At 43.7% G+C, this 17589-nt stretch overlaps 1 long non-coding RNA gene across 38 annotated transcripts in view; it reads right to left on the reverse strand.

Annotated features, from left to right (window-relative positions):
• The window catches only part of LOC307187927, a 3519425-nt gene that overhangs the window by 844852 nt on the left and 2656984 nt on the right, over positions 1-17589 (reverse strand). The window lies entirely within an intron of this gene.

A 17589-nucleotide genomic window follows, 5' to 3' on the forward strand; every position in this document is an offset into this window, starting at 1 on the left:
TTGGCCAACCAAGCAAGCAAGCAAAGGAAATCTGCACTACAATGAAGTCTCACTTCCCCCCGGTCAAAAGGGCCATCTGAAAAAAGTGTAAAATCCAGAAAGGCAGGACAGGCCATGGAGAACTGGGAGCCTTGTTATGCTGATGGGCGGGATGTAAATTGCCAACAACCACTCGGGAGAAGTGTATGGTGTTTCCTGAAACATCTAAAAAACAAACAACAGAGCCTAGGGCACTTCCACTTATGGTCCTATAGCTTAGGGAAATTAAAATCAAAAAGACACAGCCACCCCAAAGTTTGGGACGCCTCCGTTTACAAGAACCTCGTTTACCGTACAAGTTCAATATCACAGAAAGTGAAAAATGGATAAAGAACTTGTGGTACTTACGTACAATGCAGTATCACTCAGCAATGAAATCTATGTCATCAGGCCCGTAGCAGCATAATGAGTGGATTCAGGTACGATGATTCTAACTGAAATAAGTCACACAGAAAAAGAAACATCATAAGATATCACTAATACACGGAATGTAAACTTGGCTACACAGGAACTGCATTCCAAAACAGAACAGGGTCTCAAATTTAGAAAACCAACTTATGCTTGCTTAAGGGGAAAGGTGAGTTGGGGTGCTGCATAAAACCAGAGATTGAAATGAGCACAGATAAAGTTCCTTAAGCCAAATATGGAATAGACAAGAGCTGCTCCTTGCTCAACGAAATGGACTCAACACCGCATATTAAACGCCTAAGAATGTACCTGACTAGTAAGTATCTTAAAACCTATGGATTGCTATGTCTCCGAAAGAGAATCAAGCATGTGTACAGGGGCATAAACGCAGCAGTGATAGGATTGGAGAGGTTCGGTGAGCAAATGAAGACCCTTTGAAGTCATATTGCATGGTAACCATTACACGGGTCTTAACTCTCCAGGTTTAAGGTATTCTTCCTTCAGCTAAAACATGCATGTGGAACCCAAGTATGATCAACCATGTGAACGGGAGACGTGTTCAAATATGTCTCAGTTTTCCTCCCCTGTTACTCGGGTGCAACATTCCAGACGCTTTACTAACACTCTCCCCACTTGGAGAGTCAGCGCCTTTAACCTCCTGTTTGGCCCAGTTTGCAATTTCTGCGGAAGATGAACAGGAATAGCGAGAACCAATGAGAGACTAGCTGGAGGTGTCTGGACGGCCAAATTTAACTCTCATTTCCCACCAGGAAGAGGAAATAACCAAAGGCTCAGCGTGCCGGGCCGGAACCAGATTAGGGCCTGAAGCCATCCTGCGGTGTTGCGGCCAGGTCACAAGAAAGCGAGTTGAAGAAAGGAGCTCAGGGGCACTGTAATTCACAAACCTGCAGAGTTATAAATGACAGCTATCGTCCAAAAATAGACTGAAGTAAGGCTGCCAAGAGGACTTGAAAGTGGGGCAGAATTGCAGGAAACCGATTTCAGGAGGTAGACTGGAATTGCATTGAAAGCATAGGAAAAGAGGCAGAACGTCCACAATGATGCACTTGGCCAAAAAGGGCGTATGCGTTTTTTCCTGAATATATTCAGGAAAAAACGCATACGCCCTTTTTGGCCAACCAAGCAAGCTTGCAAAGGAAATCTGCAATACAATGAAGTCTCACTTCCCCCCAGTCAAAAGGGCCATCTGAAAAAAGTGTAAAATCCAGAAAGGCAGGACAGGCCATGGAGAACTGGGAGCCTTGTTATGCTGATGGGCGGGATGTAAATTGCCAACAACCACTCGGGAGAAGTGTATGGTGTTTCCTGAAACATCTAAAAAACAAAGCAACAGAGCCTAGGGCACTTCCACTTATGGTCCTATAGCTTAGGGAAATTAAAATCAAAAAGACACAGCCACCCCAAAGTTTGGAACGGCTCTGTTTACAAGAACCTCGTTTACAGTACAAGTTCAACATCGCTGAAAGTGAAAAATGGATAAAGAAGTTGTGGTATTTACTTACAAAGCAATATCACTCAGCAATGAAATCTGTGTCATCAGGCCCTTAGCAGCACAATGAGTGGATTCAGGTATGATGATTCTAACTGAAGTAAGTCACACAGAAAAAGAAACATCATAAGATATCAGTAATACACGGAATGTAAACTTGGCTACACAGGAACTGAATTACAGAACAGAACAGGGTCTCAAATTTAGAAAACCAACTTATGCTTGCTTAAGGGTAAAGGTGAGTTGGGGTGCTGCATAAAACCAGAGATTGAAATTAGCACAGATAAAGTTCCTTAAGTCAAATATGGAATAGACAAGAGCTACTCCTTGCTCAACGAAATGGACTCAACACCGCATATTAAACGCCTAAGAATGTACCTGACTAGTAAGTATCTTAAAACCTATGGATTGCTATGTCTCCGAAAGACAATCAAGCATGTGTACAGGGGCATAAACGCAGCAGTGATAGGATTGGAGAGGTTCGGTGAGCAAATGAAGACCCTTTGAAGTCATATTGCATGGTACCCATTACACAGGTCTCAACTCTCCAGGTTTAAGGTATTCTTCCTTCAGCTAAAACATGCATGTGGAACCCAAGTATGATCAACCATGTGAACGGGAGACGTGTTCAAATATGTCTCAGTTTTCCTCCCCTGGTACTCGGGTGCAACATTCCAGACGCTTTACTAACACTCTCCCCACTTGGAGAGTCAGTCCCTTTAACCTCCTGTTTGGCCCAGTTTGCAATTTCTGCGGAAGATGAACAGGAATAGCGAGAACCAATGAGAGGCTAGCTGGAGGTGTCTGGACGGGCAAATTTAACTCTCATTTCCCACCAGGAAGAGGAATTAACCAAAGGCTCAGCATGCCGGGCCGGAACCAGATTAGGGCCTGAAGCCATCCTGCGGTGTTGCGGCCAGGTCACAAGAAAGCGAGTTGAAGAAAGGAGCTCAGGGGCACTGTAATTCACAAACCTGCAGAGTTATAAATGACAGCTATTGTCCAAAAATAGACTGAAGTAAGGCTGCCAAGAGGACTTGAAAGCGGGGCAGAATTGCAGGAAACCGATTTCAGGAGGTAGACTGGAATTGCATTGAAAGCATAGGAAAAGAGGCAGAACGTCCACAATGATGCACTTGGCCAAAAAGGGCGTATGCGTTTTTTCCTGAATATATTCAGGAAAAAACGCATACGCCGTTTTTGGCCAACCAAGCAAGCAAGCAAAGGAAATCTGCACTACAATGAAGTCTCACTTCCCCCCGGTCAAAAGGGCCATCTGAAAAAAGTGTAAAATCCAGAAAGGCAGGACAGGCCATGGAGAACTGGGAGCCTTGTTATGCTGATGGGCGGGATGTAAATTGCCAACAACCACTCGGGAGAAGTGTATGGTGTTTCCTGAAACATCTAAAAAACAAACAACAGAGCCTAGGGCACTTCCACTTATGGTCCTATAGCTTAGGGAAATTAAAATCAAAAAGACACAGCCACCCCAAAGTTTGGGACGCCTCCGTTTACAAGAACCTCGTTTACCGTACAAGTTCAATATCACAGAAAGTGAAAAATGGATAAAGAACTTGTGGTACTTACGTACAATGCAGTATCACTCAGCAATGAAATCTATGTCATCAGGCCCGTAGCAGCATAATGAGTGGATTCAGGTACGATGATTCTAACTGAAATAAGTCACACAGAAAAAGAAACATCATAAGATATCACTAATACACGGAATGTAAACTTGGCTACACAGGAACTGCATTCCAAAACAGAACAGGGTCTCAAATTTAGAAAACCAACTTATGCTTGCTTAAGGGGAAAGGTGAGTTGGGGTGCTGCATAAAACCAGAGATTGAAATGAGCACAGATAAAGTTCCTTAAGCCAAATATGGAATAGACAAGAGCTACTCCTTGCTCAACGAAATGGACTCAACACCGCATATTAAACGCCTAAGAATGTACCTGACTAGTAAGTATCTTAAAACCTATGGATTGCTATGTCTCCGAAAGAGAATCAAGCATGTGTACAGGGGCATAAACGCAGCAGTGATAGGATTGGAGAGGTTCGGTGAGCAAATGAAGACCCTTTGAAGTCATATTGCATGGTAACCATTACACGGGTCTTAACTCTCCAGGTTTAAGGTATTCTTCCTTCAGCTAAAACATGCATGTGGAACCCAAGTATGATCAACCATGTGAACGGGAGACGTGTTCAAATATGTCTCAGTTTTCCTCCCCTGTTACTCGGGTGCAACATTCCAGACGCTTTACTAACACTCTCCCCACTTGGAGAGTCAGCGCCTTTAACCTCCTGTTTGGCCCAGTTTGCAATTTCTGCGGAAGATGAACAGGAATAGCGAGAACCAATGAGAGACTAGCTGGAGGTGTCTGGACGGCCAAATTTAACTCTCATTTCCCACCAGGAAGAGGAAATAACCAAAGGCTCAGCGTGCCGGCCCGGAACCAGATTAGGGCCTGAAGCCATCCTGCGGTGTTGCGGCCAGGTCACAAGAAAGCGAGTTGAAGAAAGGAGCTCAGGGGCACTGTAATTCACAAACCTGCAGAGTTATAAATGACAGCTATCGTCCAAAAATAGACTGAAGTAAGGCTGCCAAGAGGACTTGAAAGCGGGGCAGAATTGCAGGAAACCGATTTCAGGAGGTAGACTGGAATTGCATTGAAAGCATAGGAAAAGAGGCAGAACGTCCACAATGATGCACTTGGCCAAAAAGGGCGTATGCGTTTTTTCCTGAATATATTAAGGAAAAAACGCATACGCCCTTTTTGGCCAACCAAGCAAGCTTGCAAAGGAAATCTGCACTACAATGAAGTCTCACTTCCCCCCGGTCAAAAGGGCCACCTGAAAAACGTGTAAAATCCAGAAAGGCAGGACAGGCCATGGAGAACTGGGAGCCTTGTTATGCTGATGGGCGGAATGTAAATTGCCAACAGACACTCAGGAGAAGTGTATGGTGTTTCCTGAAATATCTAAAAAACAAAGCAACAGAGCCTAGGGCACTGCCACTTATGGTCCTATAGCTTAGGGAAATTAAAATCAAAAAGACACAGCCACCCCAAATTTTGAGACGCCTCTGTTTACAAGAACCTCGTTTACAGTACAAGTTCAACATCGCAGAAAGTGAAAAATGGATAAAGAAGTTGTGGTATTTACTTACAAAGCAATATCACACAGCAATGAAATCTGTGTCATCAGGCCCTTAGAAGCACAATGAGTGGATTCAGGTATGATGATTCTAACTGAAATAAGTCACACAGAAAAAGAAACATCATAAGATATCATTAATACACGGAATATAAACTTGGTTACACAGGAACTGAATTACAGAACAGAACAGGGTCTCAAATTTAGAAAACCAACTTATTCTTGCTTAAGGGGAAAGGTGAGTTGGGGTGCTGCATAAAACCAGAGATTGAAATGAGCACAGATAAAGTTCCTTAAGCCAAATATGGAATAGACAAGAGCTACTCCTTGCTCAACGAAATGGACTCAACACCGCATATTAAACGCCTAAGAATGTACCTGACTAGTAAGTATCTTAAAAACTATGGATTGCTATGTCTCCGAAAGAGAATCAAGCATGTATACAGGGGCATAAACGCCGCAGTGATAGGATTGGAGAGGTTCGGTGAGCAAATGAAGACCCTTTGAAGTCATATTGCATGGTACCCATTCCACGGGTCTCAACTCTCCAGGTTTAAGGTATTCTTCCTTCAGCTAAAACATGCATGTGGAACCTAAAGTATGATCAACCATGTGATCAGGAGACGTGTTCAAATATGTCTCAGTTTTCCTCCCCTGGTACTCGGGTGCAACATTGCAGACGCTTTACTAACACTCTCCCCACTTGGAGAGTCAGTCCCTTTAACCTCCTGTTTGGCCCAGTTTGCAATTTCTGCGGAAGATGAACAGGAATAGCGAGAACCAATGAGAGACTAGCTGGAGGTGTCAGGACGGGCAAATTTAACTCTCATTTCCCACCAGGAAGAGGAATTAACCAAAGGCTCAGCATGCCGGGCCGGAACCAGATTAGGGCCTGAAGCCATCCTGCGGTGTTGCGGCCAGGTCACAAGAAAGCGAGTTGAAGAAAGGAGCTCAGGGGCACTGTAATTCACAAACCTGCAGAGTTATAAATGACAGCTATCGTCCAAAAATAGACTGAAGTAAGGCTGCCAAGAGGACTTGAAAGCGGGGCAGAATTGCAGGAAACCGATTTCAGGAGGTAGACTGGAATTGCATTGAAAGCATAGGAAAAGAGGCAGAACGTCCACAATGATGCACTTGGCCAAAAACGGCGTATGCGTTTTTTCCTGAATATATTCAGGAAAAAACGCATACGCCCTTATTGGCCAACCAAGCAAGCTTGCAAAGGAAATCTGCATTACAATGAAGTCTCACTTCCCCCCGGTCAAAAGGGCCATCTGAAAAACGTGTAAAATCCAGAAAGGCAGGACAGGCCATGGAGAACTGGGAGCCTTGTTATGCTGATGGGCGGAATGTAAATTGCCAACAGACACTCGGGAGAAGTGTATGCTGTTTCCTGAAACATCTAAAAAACAAAGCAACAGAGCCTAGGGCACTGCCACTTATGGTCCTATAGCTTAGGGAAATTAAAATCAAAAAGACACAGCCACCCCAAATTTTGAGACGCCTCTGTTTAAAAGAACCTCGTTTACAGTACAAGTTCAACATCGCAGAAAGTGAAAAATGGATAAAGAAGTTGTGGTATTCACTTACAAAGCAATATCACTCAGCAATGAAATCTGTGTCATCAGGCCCTTAGCAGCACAATGAGTGGATTCAGGTATGATGATTCTAACTGAAATAAGTCACACAGAAAAAGAAACATCATAAGATATCATTAATACACGGAATGTAAACTTGGCTACACAGGAACTGCATTCCAAAACAGAACAGGGTCTCAAATTTAGAAAACCAACTTATTCTTGCTTAAGGGGAAAGGTGAGTTGGGGTGCTGCATAAAACCAGAGATTGAAATGAGCACAGATAAAGTTCCTTAAGCCAAATATGGAATAGACAAGAGTTACTCCTTGCTCAACGAAATGGACTCAACACCGCATATTAAACGCCTAAGAATGTACCTGACTAGTAAGTATCTTAAAAACTATGGATTGCTATGTCTCCGAAAGAGAATCAAGCATGTATACAGGGGCATAAACGCAGCAGTGATAGGATTGGGGAGGTTTGGTGAGCAAATGAAGAACCTTTGAAGTCATATTGCATGGTACCCATTCCACGGGTCTCAACTCTCCAGGTTTAAGGTATTCTTCCTTCAGATAAAACATGCATGTGGAACCCAAGTATGATCAACCATGTGAACGGGAGACGTGTTCAAATATGTCTCAGTTTTCCTCCCCTGGTACTCGGGTGCAACATTCCAGACGCTTTACTAACACTCTCCCCACTTGGAGAGTCAGTCCCTTTAACCTCCTGTTTGGCCCAGTTTGCAATTTCTGTGGAAGATGAACAGGAATAGCGAGAACCAATGAGAGGCTAGCTGGAGGTGTCTGGACGGGCAAATTTAACTCTCATTTCCCACCAGGAAGAGGAAATAACCAAAGGCTCAGCGTGCCGTACCAGAACCAGATTAGGGCCTGAAGCCATCCTGCGGTGTTGCGGCCAGCTCAAAAGAAAGCGAGTGGAAGAAAGGAGCTCAGGGGCACTGTAATTCACAAACCTGCAGAGTTATAAATGACAGCTATCGTCCAAAAATAGACTGAAGTAAGGCTGCCAAGAGGACTTGAAAGCGGGGCAGAATTGCAGGAAACCGATTTCAGGAGGTAGACTGGAATTGCATTGAAAGCATAGGAAAAGAGGCAGAACGTCCACAATGATGCACTTGGCCAAAAAGGGCGTATGCGTTTTTTCCTGAATATATTCAGGAAAAAACGCATACGCCCTTTTTTACCAACCTAGCAAACTTCCAAAGGAAATCTGCACTACAATGAAGTCTCACTTCTCCCCGTCAAAAGGGCCATCTGAAAAAAGTGTAAAATCCAGAAAGGCAGGACAGGACATGGAGAACTGGGAGCCTTGTTATGCTGATGGGCGGGATGTAAATTGCCAACAGACACTCGGGAGAAGTGTATGGTGTTTCCTGAAACATCTAAAAAACAAAGCAACAGAACCTAGGGCACTTCCACTTATGGTCCTATAGCTTAGGGAAATTAAAATCAAAAAGACACAGCCACCCCAAAGTTTGGAACGGCTCTGTTTACAAGAACCTCGTTTACAGTACAAGTTCAACATCGCAGAAAGTGAAAAATGGATAAAGAAGTTGTGGTATTTACTTACAAAGCAATATCACACAGCAATGAAATCTGTGTCATCAGGCCCTTAGAAGCACAATGAGTGGATTCAGGTATGATGATTCTAACTGAAATAAGTCACACAGAAAAAGAAACATCATAAGATATCATTAATACACGGAATATAAACTTGGTTACACAGGAACTGAATTACAGAACAGAACAGGGTCTCAAATTTAGAAAACCAACTTATTCTTGCTTAAGGGGAAAGGTGAGTTGGGGTGCTGCATAAAACCAGAGATTGAAATGAGCACAGATAAAGTTCCTTAAGCCAAATATGGAATAGACAAGAGCTACTCCTTGCTCAACGAAATGGACTCAACACCGCATATTAAACGCCTAAGAATGTACCTGACTAGTAAGTATCTTAAAAACTATGGATTGCTATGTCTCCGAAAGAGAATCAAGCATGTATACAGGGGCATAAACGCAGCAGTGATAGGATTGGGGAGGTTTGGTGAGCAAATGAAGAACCTTTGAAGTCATATTGCATGGTACCCATTCCACGGGTCTCAACTCTCCAGGTTTAAGGTATTCTTCATTCAGCTAAAACATGCATGTGGAACCCAAGTATGATCAACCATGTGAACGGGAGACGTGTTCAAATATGTCTCAGTTTTCCTCCCCTGGTACTCGGGTGCAACATTCCAGACGCTTTACTAACACTCTCCCCACTTGGAGAGTCAGTCCCTTTAACCTCCTGTTTGGCCCAGTTTGCAATTTCTGCGGAAGATGAACAGGAATAGCGAGAACCAATGAGAGGCTAGCTGGAGGTGTCTGGACGGGCAAATTTAACTCTCATTTCCCACCAGGAAGAGGAAATAACCAAAGGCTCAGCGTGCCGTACCAGAACCAGATTAGGGCCTGAAGCCATCCTGCGGTGTTGCGGCCAGCTCAAAAGAAAGCGAGTTGAAGAAAGGAGCTCAGGGGCACTGTAATTCACAAACCTGCAGAGTTATAAATGACAGCTATCGTCCAAAAATATACTGAAGTAAGGCTGCCGAGAGGACTTGAAAGCGGGGCAGAATTGCAGGAAACCGATTTCAGGAGGTAGACTGGAATGCACTGAAAGCATAGGAAAAGAGGCAGAACGTCCACAATGATGCACTTGGCCAAAAAGGGCGTATGTGTTTTTTCCTGAATATATTCAGGAAAAAACGCATACGCCCTTTTTGGCCAACCAAGCAAGCTTGCAAAGGAAATCTGCACTACAATGAAGTCTCACTTCCCCCTGGTCAAAAGGGCCATCTGAAAAAAGTGTAAAATCCAGAAAGGCAGGACAGGCCATGGAGAACTGGGAGCCTTGTTATGCTGATGGGCGGGATGTAAATTGCCAACAACCACTCGGGAGAAGTGTATGGTGTTTCCTGAAACATCTAAAAAACAAAGCAACAGAGCCTAGGGCACTTCCACTTATGGTCCTATAGCTTAGGGAATTTAAAATCAAAAAGACAGAGCCACCCCAAAGTTTGGAACGGCTCTGTTTAGAAGAACCTCGTTTACAGTACAAGTTCAACATCGCAGAAAGTGAAAAATGGATAAAGAAGTTGTGGTATTTACTTACAAAGCAATATCACTCAGCAATGAAATCTGTGTCATCAGGCCCTTAGCAGCACAATGAGTGGATTCAGGTATGATGATTCTAACTGAAATAAGTCACACAGAAAAAGAAACATCATAATATATCAGTAATACACGGAATGTAAACTTGGCTACACAGGAACTGAATTACAGAACAGAACAGGGTCTCAAATTTAGAAAACCAACTTATGCTTGCTTAAGGGTAAAGGTGAGTTGGGGTGCTGCATAAAACCAGAGATTGAAATGAGCACAGATAAAGTTCCTTAAGTCAAATATGGAATAGACAAGAGCTACTCCTTGCTCAACGAAATGGACTCAACACCGCATATTAAACGCCTAAGAATGTACCTGACTAGTAAGTATCGTAAAACCTATGGATTGCTATGTCTCCAAAAGAGAATCAAGCATGTGTACAGGGGCATAAACGCAGCAGTGATAGGATTGGAGAGGTTCGGTGAGCAAATGAAGACCCTTTGAAGTCATATTGCATGGTACCCATTCCACGGGTTTCAACTACCCAGGTTTAAGGTATTCTTCCTTCAGCTAAAACATGCATGTGGAACCTAGAGTTTGATCAACCATTTGATCGGGAGACGTGTTCAAATATGTCTCAGTTTTCCTCCCCTGGTACTCAGGTGCAACATTCCAGACACTTTACTAACACCCTCCCGACTTTGAGAGTCAGTCCCTTTAACCTCCTGTTTGGCCCAGTTTGCAATTTCTGCGGAAGATGAACAGGAATAGCGAGAACGAATGAGAGACTAGCTGGAGGTGGCTGAACGGGCAAATTTAACTCTCATTTCCCACCAGGAAGAGGAATTAACCAAAGGCTCAGCGTGCCGTGCCGGAACCAGATTAGGGCCTGAAGCCATCCTGCGGTGTTGCGGCCAGGTCACAAGAAAGCGAGTTGAAGAAAGGAGCTCAGGGGCACTGTAATTCACAAACCTGCAGAGTTATAAATGACAGCTATCATCAAAAAATATACTGAAGTAAGGCTGCCAAGAGAACTTGAAAGTGGGGCAGAATTGCAGGAAACCGATTTCAGGAGGTAGACTGGAATTGCATTGAAAGCATAGGAAAAGAGGCAGAACGTCCACAATGATGCACTTGGCCAAAAAGGGCGTATGCGTTTTTTCCTGAATATATTCAGGAAAAAACGCATACGCCCTTTATGGCCAACAAAGCAAGCTTGCAAAGGAAATCTGCACTACAATGAAGTCTCACTTCTCCCCGGTCAAAAGGGCCATCTGAAAAAAGTGTTAAATCCAGAAAGGCAGGACAGGCCATGGAGAACTGAGAGCCTTGTTATGCTGATGGGCGGGATGTAAATTGCCAACAGACACTCAGGAGAAGTGTATGGTGTTTCCTGAAACATCTAAAAAACAAAGCAACAGAGCCTAGGGCACTTCCACTTATGGTCCTATAGCTTAGGGAAATTAAAATCAAAAAGACACAGCCACCCCAAAGTTTGGGACGCCTCCGTTTACAAGAACCTCGTTTACCGTACAAGTTCAATATCACAGAAAGTGAAAAATGGATAAAGAACTTGTGGTACTTACGTACAATGCAGTATCACTCAGCAATGAAATCTATGTCATCAGGCCCGTAGCAGCATAATGAGTGGATTCAGGTACGATGATTCTAACTGAAATAAGTCACACAGAAAAAGAAACATCATAAGATATCAGTAATACACGGAATGTAAACTTGGCTACACAGGAACTGCATTCCAAAACAGAACAGGGTCTCAAATTTAGAAAACCAACTTATGCTTGCTTAAGGGTAAAGGTGAGTTGGGGTGCTGCATAAAACCAGAGATTGAAATGAGCACAGATAAAGTTCCTTAAGTCAAATATGGAATAGACAAGAGCTACTCCTTGCTCAACGAAATGGACTCAACACCGCATATTAAACGCCAAAGAATGTACCTGACTAGTAAGTATCTTAAAACCTATAGATTGCTATGTATCCGAAAGAGAATCAAGCATGTGTACAGGGGCATAAACGCAGCAGTGATAGGATTGGAGAGGTTCGGTGAGCAAATGAAGACCCTTTGAAGTCATATTGCATGGTACCCATTCCACGGGTTTCAACTACCCAGTTTTTAGGTATTCTTCCTTCAGCTAAAACATGCATGTGGAACCCAGAGTATGATCAACCATGTGATCAGGAGACGTGTTCAAATATGTCTCAGTTTTCCTCCCCTGGTACTCGGGTGCAACATTCCAGACGCTTTACTAACACTCTCCCCACTCGGAGAGTCAGCGCCTTTAACGTCCTGTTTGGCACAGTTTGCAATTTCTGCGGAAGATGAACAGGAATAGCGAGAACCAATGAGAGACTAGCTGGAGGTGTCTGGATGGGCAAATTTAACTCTCATTTCCCACCAGGAAGAGGAATTAACCAAAGGCTCAGCGTGCCGTGCCAAAACCAGATTAGGGCCTGAAGACATCCTGCGGTGTTGCGGCCAGCTCAAAAGAAAGCGAGTTGAAGAAAGGAGCTCAGGGGCACTGTAATTCACAAACCTGCAGAGTTATAAATGACAGCTATCGTCCAAAAATAGACTGAAGTAAGGCTGCCAAGAGGACTTGAAAGCAGGGCAGAATTGCAGGAAACCGATTTCAGGAGATAGACTGGAATTGCATTGAAAGCATAGGAAAAGAGGCAGAACGTCCACAATGATGCACTTGGCCAAAAAGGGCGTATGCGTTTTTTCCTGAATATATTCAGGAAAAAACGCATACGCCCTTTTTGGCCAACCAAGCAAACTTGCAAAGGAAATCTGCACTACAATGAAGTCTCACTTCTCCCCGGTCAAAAGGGCCATCTGAAAAAAGTGTAAAATCCATAAAGGCAGGACAGGCCATGGAGAACTGGGAGCCTTGTTATGCTGAAGGGCGGGATGTAAATTGCCAGCAGACACTCAGGAGAAGTGTATGGTGTTTCCTGAAACATCTAAAAAACAAAGCAACAGAGCCTAGGGCACTTCCACTTATGGTCCTATAGCTTAGGGAAATTAAAATCAAAAAGACACCGCCACCCCAAAGTTTGGGACACCTCCATTTACAAGAACCTCGTTTACAGTACAAGTTCAATATCACAGAAAGTGAAAAATGGATAAAGAACTTGTGGTACTTACGTACAATGCAGTATCACTCAGCAATGAAATCTATGTCATCAGGCCCGTAGCAGCATAATGAGTGGATTCAGGTATGATGATTCTAACTGAAATAAGTCACACAGAAAAAGAAACATCACAAGATATCAGCAATACACGGAATTTAAACTTGGCTACACAGGAACTGAATTACAGAACAGAACAGGGTCTCAAATTTAGAAAACCAACTTATGCTTGCTTAAGGGTAAAGGTGAGTTGGGGTGCTGCATAAAACCAGAGATTGAAATGAGCACAGATAAAGTTCCTTAAGTCAAATATGGAATAGACAAGAGCTACTCCTTGCTCAACGAAATGGACTCAACACCGCATATTAAACGCCTAAGAATGTACCTGACTAGTAAGTATCGTAAAACCTATGGATTGCTATGTCTCCAAAAGAGAATCAAGCATGTGTACAGGGGCATAAACGCAGCAGTGATAGGATTGGAGAGGTTCGGTGAGCAAATGAAGACCCTTTGAAGACATATTGCATGGTACCCATTCCACGGGTTTCAACTACCCAGGTTTAAGGTATTCTTCCTTCAGCTAAAACATGCATGTGGAACCTAGAGTTTGATCAACCATTTGATCGGGAGACGTGTTCAAATATGTCTCAGTTTTCCTCCCCTGGTACTCAGGTGCAACATTCCAGACACTTTACTAACACCCTCCCGACTTTGAGAGTCAGTCCCTTTAACCTCCTGTTTGGCCCAGTTTTCAATTTCTGCGGAAGATGAACAGGAATAGCGAGAACCAATGAGAGACTAGCTGGAGGTGGCTGAACGGGCAAATTTAACTCTCATTTCCCACCAGGAAGAGGAATTAACCAAAGGCTCAGCGTGCCGTGCCGGAACCAGATTAGGGCCTGAAGCCATCCTGCGGTGTTGCGGCCAGGTCACAAGAAAGCGAGTTGAAGAAAGGAGCTCAGGGGCACTGTAATTCACAAACCTGCAGAGTTATAAATGACAGCTATCATCCAAAAATATACTGAAGTAAGGCTGCCAAGAGGACTTGAAAGTGGGGCAGAATTGCAGGAAACCGATTTCAGGAGGTAGACTGGAATTGCATTGAAAGCATAGGAAAAGAGGCAGAACGTCCACAATGATGCACTTGGCCAAAAAGGGCGTATGCGTTTTTTCCTGAATATATTCAGGAAAAAACGCATACGCCCTTTATGGCCAACAAAGCAAGCTTGCAAAGGAAATCTGCACTACAATGAAGTCTCACTTCTCCCCGGTCAAAAGGGTCATCTGAAAAAAGTGTTAAATCCAGAAAGGCAGGACAGGCCATGGAGAACTGGGAGCCTTGTTATGCTGATGGTCGGGATGTAAATTGCCAACAGACACTCAGGAGAAGTGTATGGTGTTTCCTGAAACATCTAAAAAACAAAGCAACAGAGCCTAGGGCACTTCCACTTATGGTCCTATAGCTTAGGGAAATTAAAATCAAAAAGACACAGCCACCCCAAAGTTTGGGACTCCTCCGTTTACAAGAACCTCGTTTACCGTACAAGTTCAATATCACGGAAAGTGAAAAATGGATAAAGAACTTGTGGTACTTACGTACAATGCAGTATCACTCAGCAATGAAATCTATGTCATCAGGCCCGTAGCAGCATAATGAGTGGATTCAGGTACGATGATTCTAACTGAAATAAGTCACACAGAAAAAGGAACATCATAAGATATCAGTAATACACGGAATGTAAACTTGGCTACACAGGAACTGCATTCCAAAACAGAACAGGGTCTCAAATTTAGAAAACCAACTTATGCTTGCTTAAGGGTAAAGGTGAGTTGGGGTGCTGCATAAAACCAGAGATTGAAATGAGCACAGATAAAGTTCCTTAAGTCAAATATGGAATAGACAAGAGCTACTCCTTGCTCAACGAAATGGACTCAACACCGCATATTAAACGCCTAAGAATGTACCTGACTAGTAAGTATCTTAAAACCTATGGATTGCTATGACTCTGAAAGAGAATCAAGCATGTGTACAGGGGCATAAACGCAGCAGTGATAGGATTGGAGAGGTTCGGTGAGCAAATGAAGACCCTTTGAAGTCATATTGCATGGTACCCATTACACGGGTCTCAACTCTCCAGGTTTAAGGTATTCTTCCTTCAGCTAAAACATGCATGTGGAACCCAGAGTATGATCAACCATGTGAATGGGAGACGTGTTCAAATATGTCTCAGTTTTCCTCCCCTAGTACTCGGGTGCAACATTCCAGACGCTTTACTAACACTCTCCCGACTTGGAGAGTTAGTCCCTTTAACCTCCTGTTTGGCCCAGTTTGCAATTTCTGCAGAAGATGAACAGGAATAGCGAGAACCAATGAGAGACTAGCTGGAGGTGTCTGACGGGCAAATTTAACTCTCATTTCCCACCAGGAAGAGGAATTAACCAAAGGCTCAGCATGCCGGGCCGTAACCAGATTAGGGCCTGAAGCCATCCTGCGGTGTTGCGGCCAGGTCACAAGAAAGCGAGTTGAAGAAAGGAGCTCAGGGGCACTGTACTTCACAAACCTGCAGAGTTATAAATGACAGCTATCGTCCAAAAATAGACTGAAGTAAGGCTGCCAAGAGGACTTGAAAGCGGGGCAGAATTGCAGGAAACCGATTTCAGGAGGTAGACTGGAATTGCATTGAAAGCATAGGAAAAGAGGCAGAACGTCCACAATGATGCACTTGGCCAAAAAGGGCGTATGTGTTTTTTCCTGAATATATTCAGGAAAACACGCATACGCCCTTTTTGGCCAACCAAGCAAGCTTGCAAAGGAAATCTGCACTACAATGAAGTCTCACTTCCCCCCGGTCAAAAGGGCCATCTGAAAAAAGTGTAAAATCCAGAAAGGCAACAGGCCATGGAGAACTGGGGGCCTTGTTATGCTGATGGGCGGGATGTAAATTGCCAACAGCCACTCGGGAGGAGTGTATGGTGTTTCCTGAAACATCTAAAAAACAAAGCAACAGAGCCTAGGGCACTTCCACTTATGGTCCTATAGCTTAGGGAAATTAAAATCAAAAAGACACAGCCACCTCAAAGTTTGGGACGCCTCTGTTTACAAGAACCTCGTTTACCGTACAAGTTCAATATCACAGAAAGTGAAAAATGGATAAAGAACTTGTGGTACTTACGTACAATGCAGTATCACTCAGCAATGAAATCTATGTCATCAGGCCCGTATCAGCATAATGAGTGGATTCAGGTACGATGATTCTAACTGAAATAAGTCACACAGAAAAAGAAACATCATAAGATATCACTAATAAACGGAATGTAAACTTGGCTACACAGGAACTGAATTCCAAAACAGAACAGGTTCTCAAATTTAGAAAACCAACTTATGCTTGCTTAAGGGGAAAGGTGAGTTGGGTTGCTGCATAAAACCAGAGATTGAAATGAGCACAGATAAAGTTCCTTAAGCCAAATATGGAATAGACAAGAGCTACTCCTTGCTCAACGAAATGGACTCAACACCGCATATTAAACGCCTAAGAATGTACCTGACTAGTAAGTATCTTAAAACCTATGGATTGCTATGTCTCTGAAAGAGAATCAAGCATGTGTACAGGGGCATAAACGCAGCAGTGATAGGATTGGAGAGGTTCGGTGAGCAAATGAAGACCCTTTGAAGTCATATTGCATGGTACCCTTTCCACGGGTTTCAACTACCCAGGTTTAAGGTATTCTTCCTTCAGCTAAAACATGCATGTGGAAACTAGAGTATGATCAACCATGTGATTGGGAGACGTGTTCAAATATGTCTCAGTTTTCGTACCCTGGTACTCGGGTGCAACATTCCAGACGCTTTACTAACACTCTCCCGACTTGGAGAGTCAGCGCCTTTAACCTCCTGTTTGGCCCAGTTTGCAGTTTCTGCGGAAGATGAACAGGAATAGCGAGAACCAATGAGAGACTAGCTGGAGGTGTCTGGACGGGCAAATTTAACTCTCATTTCCCACCAGAAAGAGGAAATAACCAAAGGCTCAGCGTGCCGTGCCGGAACCAGATTAGGGCCTGAAGCCATCCTGCGGTGTTGCGGCCAGCTCAAAAGAAAGCGAATTGAAGAAAGGAGCTCAGGCGCACTGTAATTCACAAACCTGCAGAGTTATAAATGACAGCTATCGTCCAAAAATAGACTGAAGTAAGGCTGCCAAGAGGACTTGAAAGTGGGGCAGAATTGCAGGAAACCGATTTCAGGAGGTAGACTGGAATTGCATTGAAAGCATAGGAAAAGAGGCAGAACGTCCACAATGATGCACTTGGCCAAAAAGGGCGTATGCGTTTTTTCCTGAATATATTCAGGAAAAAACGCATACGCCCTTTTTGGCCAACCAAGCAAGCTTGCAAAGGAAATCTGCACTACAATGAAGTCTCACTTCTCCCCGGTCAAAAGGGCCATCTGAAAAAAGTGTAAAATCCATAAAGGCAGGACAGGCCATGGAGAACTGGGAGCCTTGTTATGCTGAAGGGCGGGATGTAAATTGCCAACAGACACTCAGGAGAAGTGTATGGTGTTTCCTGAAACATCTAAAAAACAAAGCAAC

Source organism: Stenella coeruleoalba (assembly GCF_951394435.1).
Source record: "Stenella coeruleoalba genome assembly, chromosome: 6".
NCBI classification, from domain to species: domain Eukaryota; kingdom Metazoa; phylum Chordata; class Mammalia; order Artiodactyla; family Delphinidae; genus Stenella; species Stenella coeruleoalba.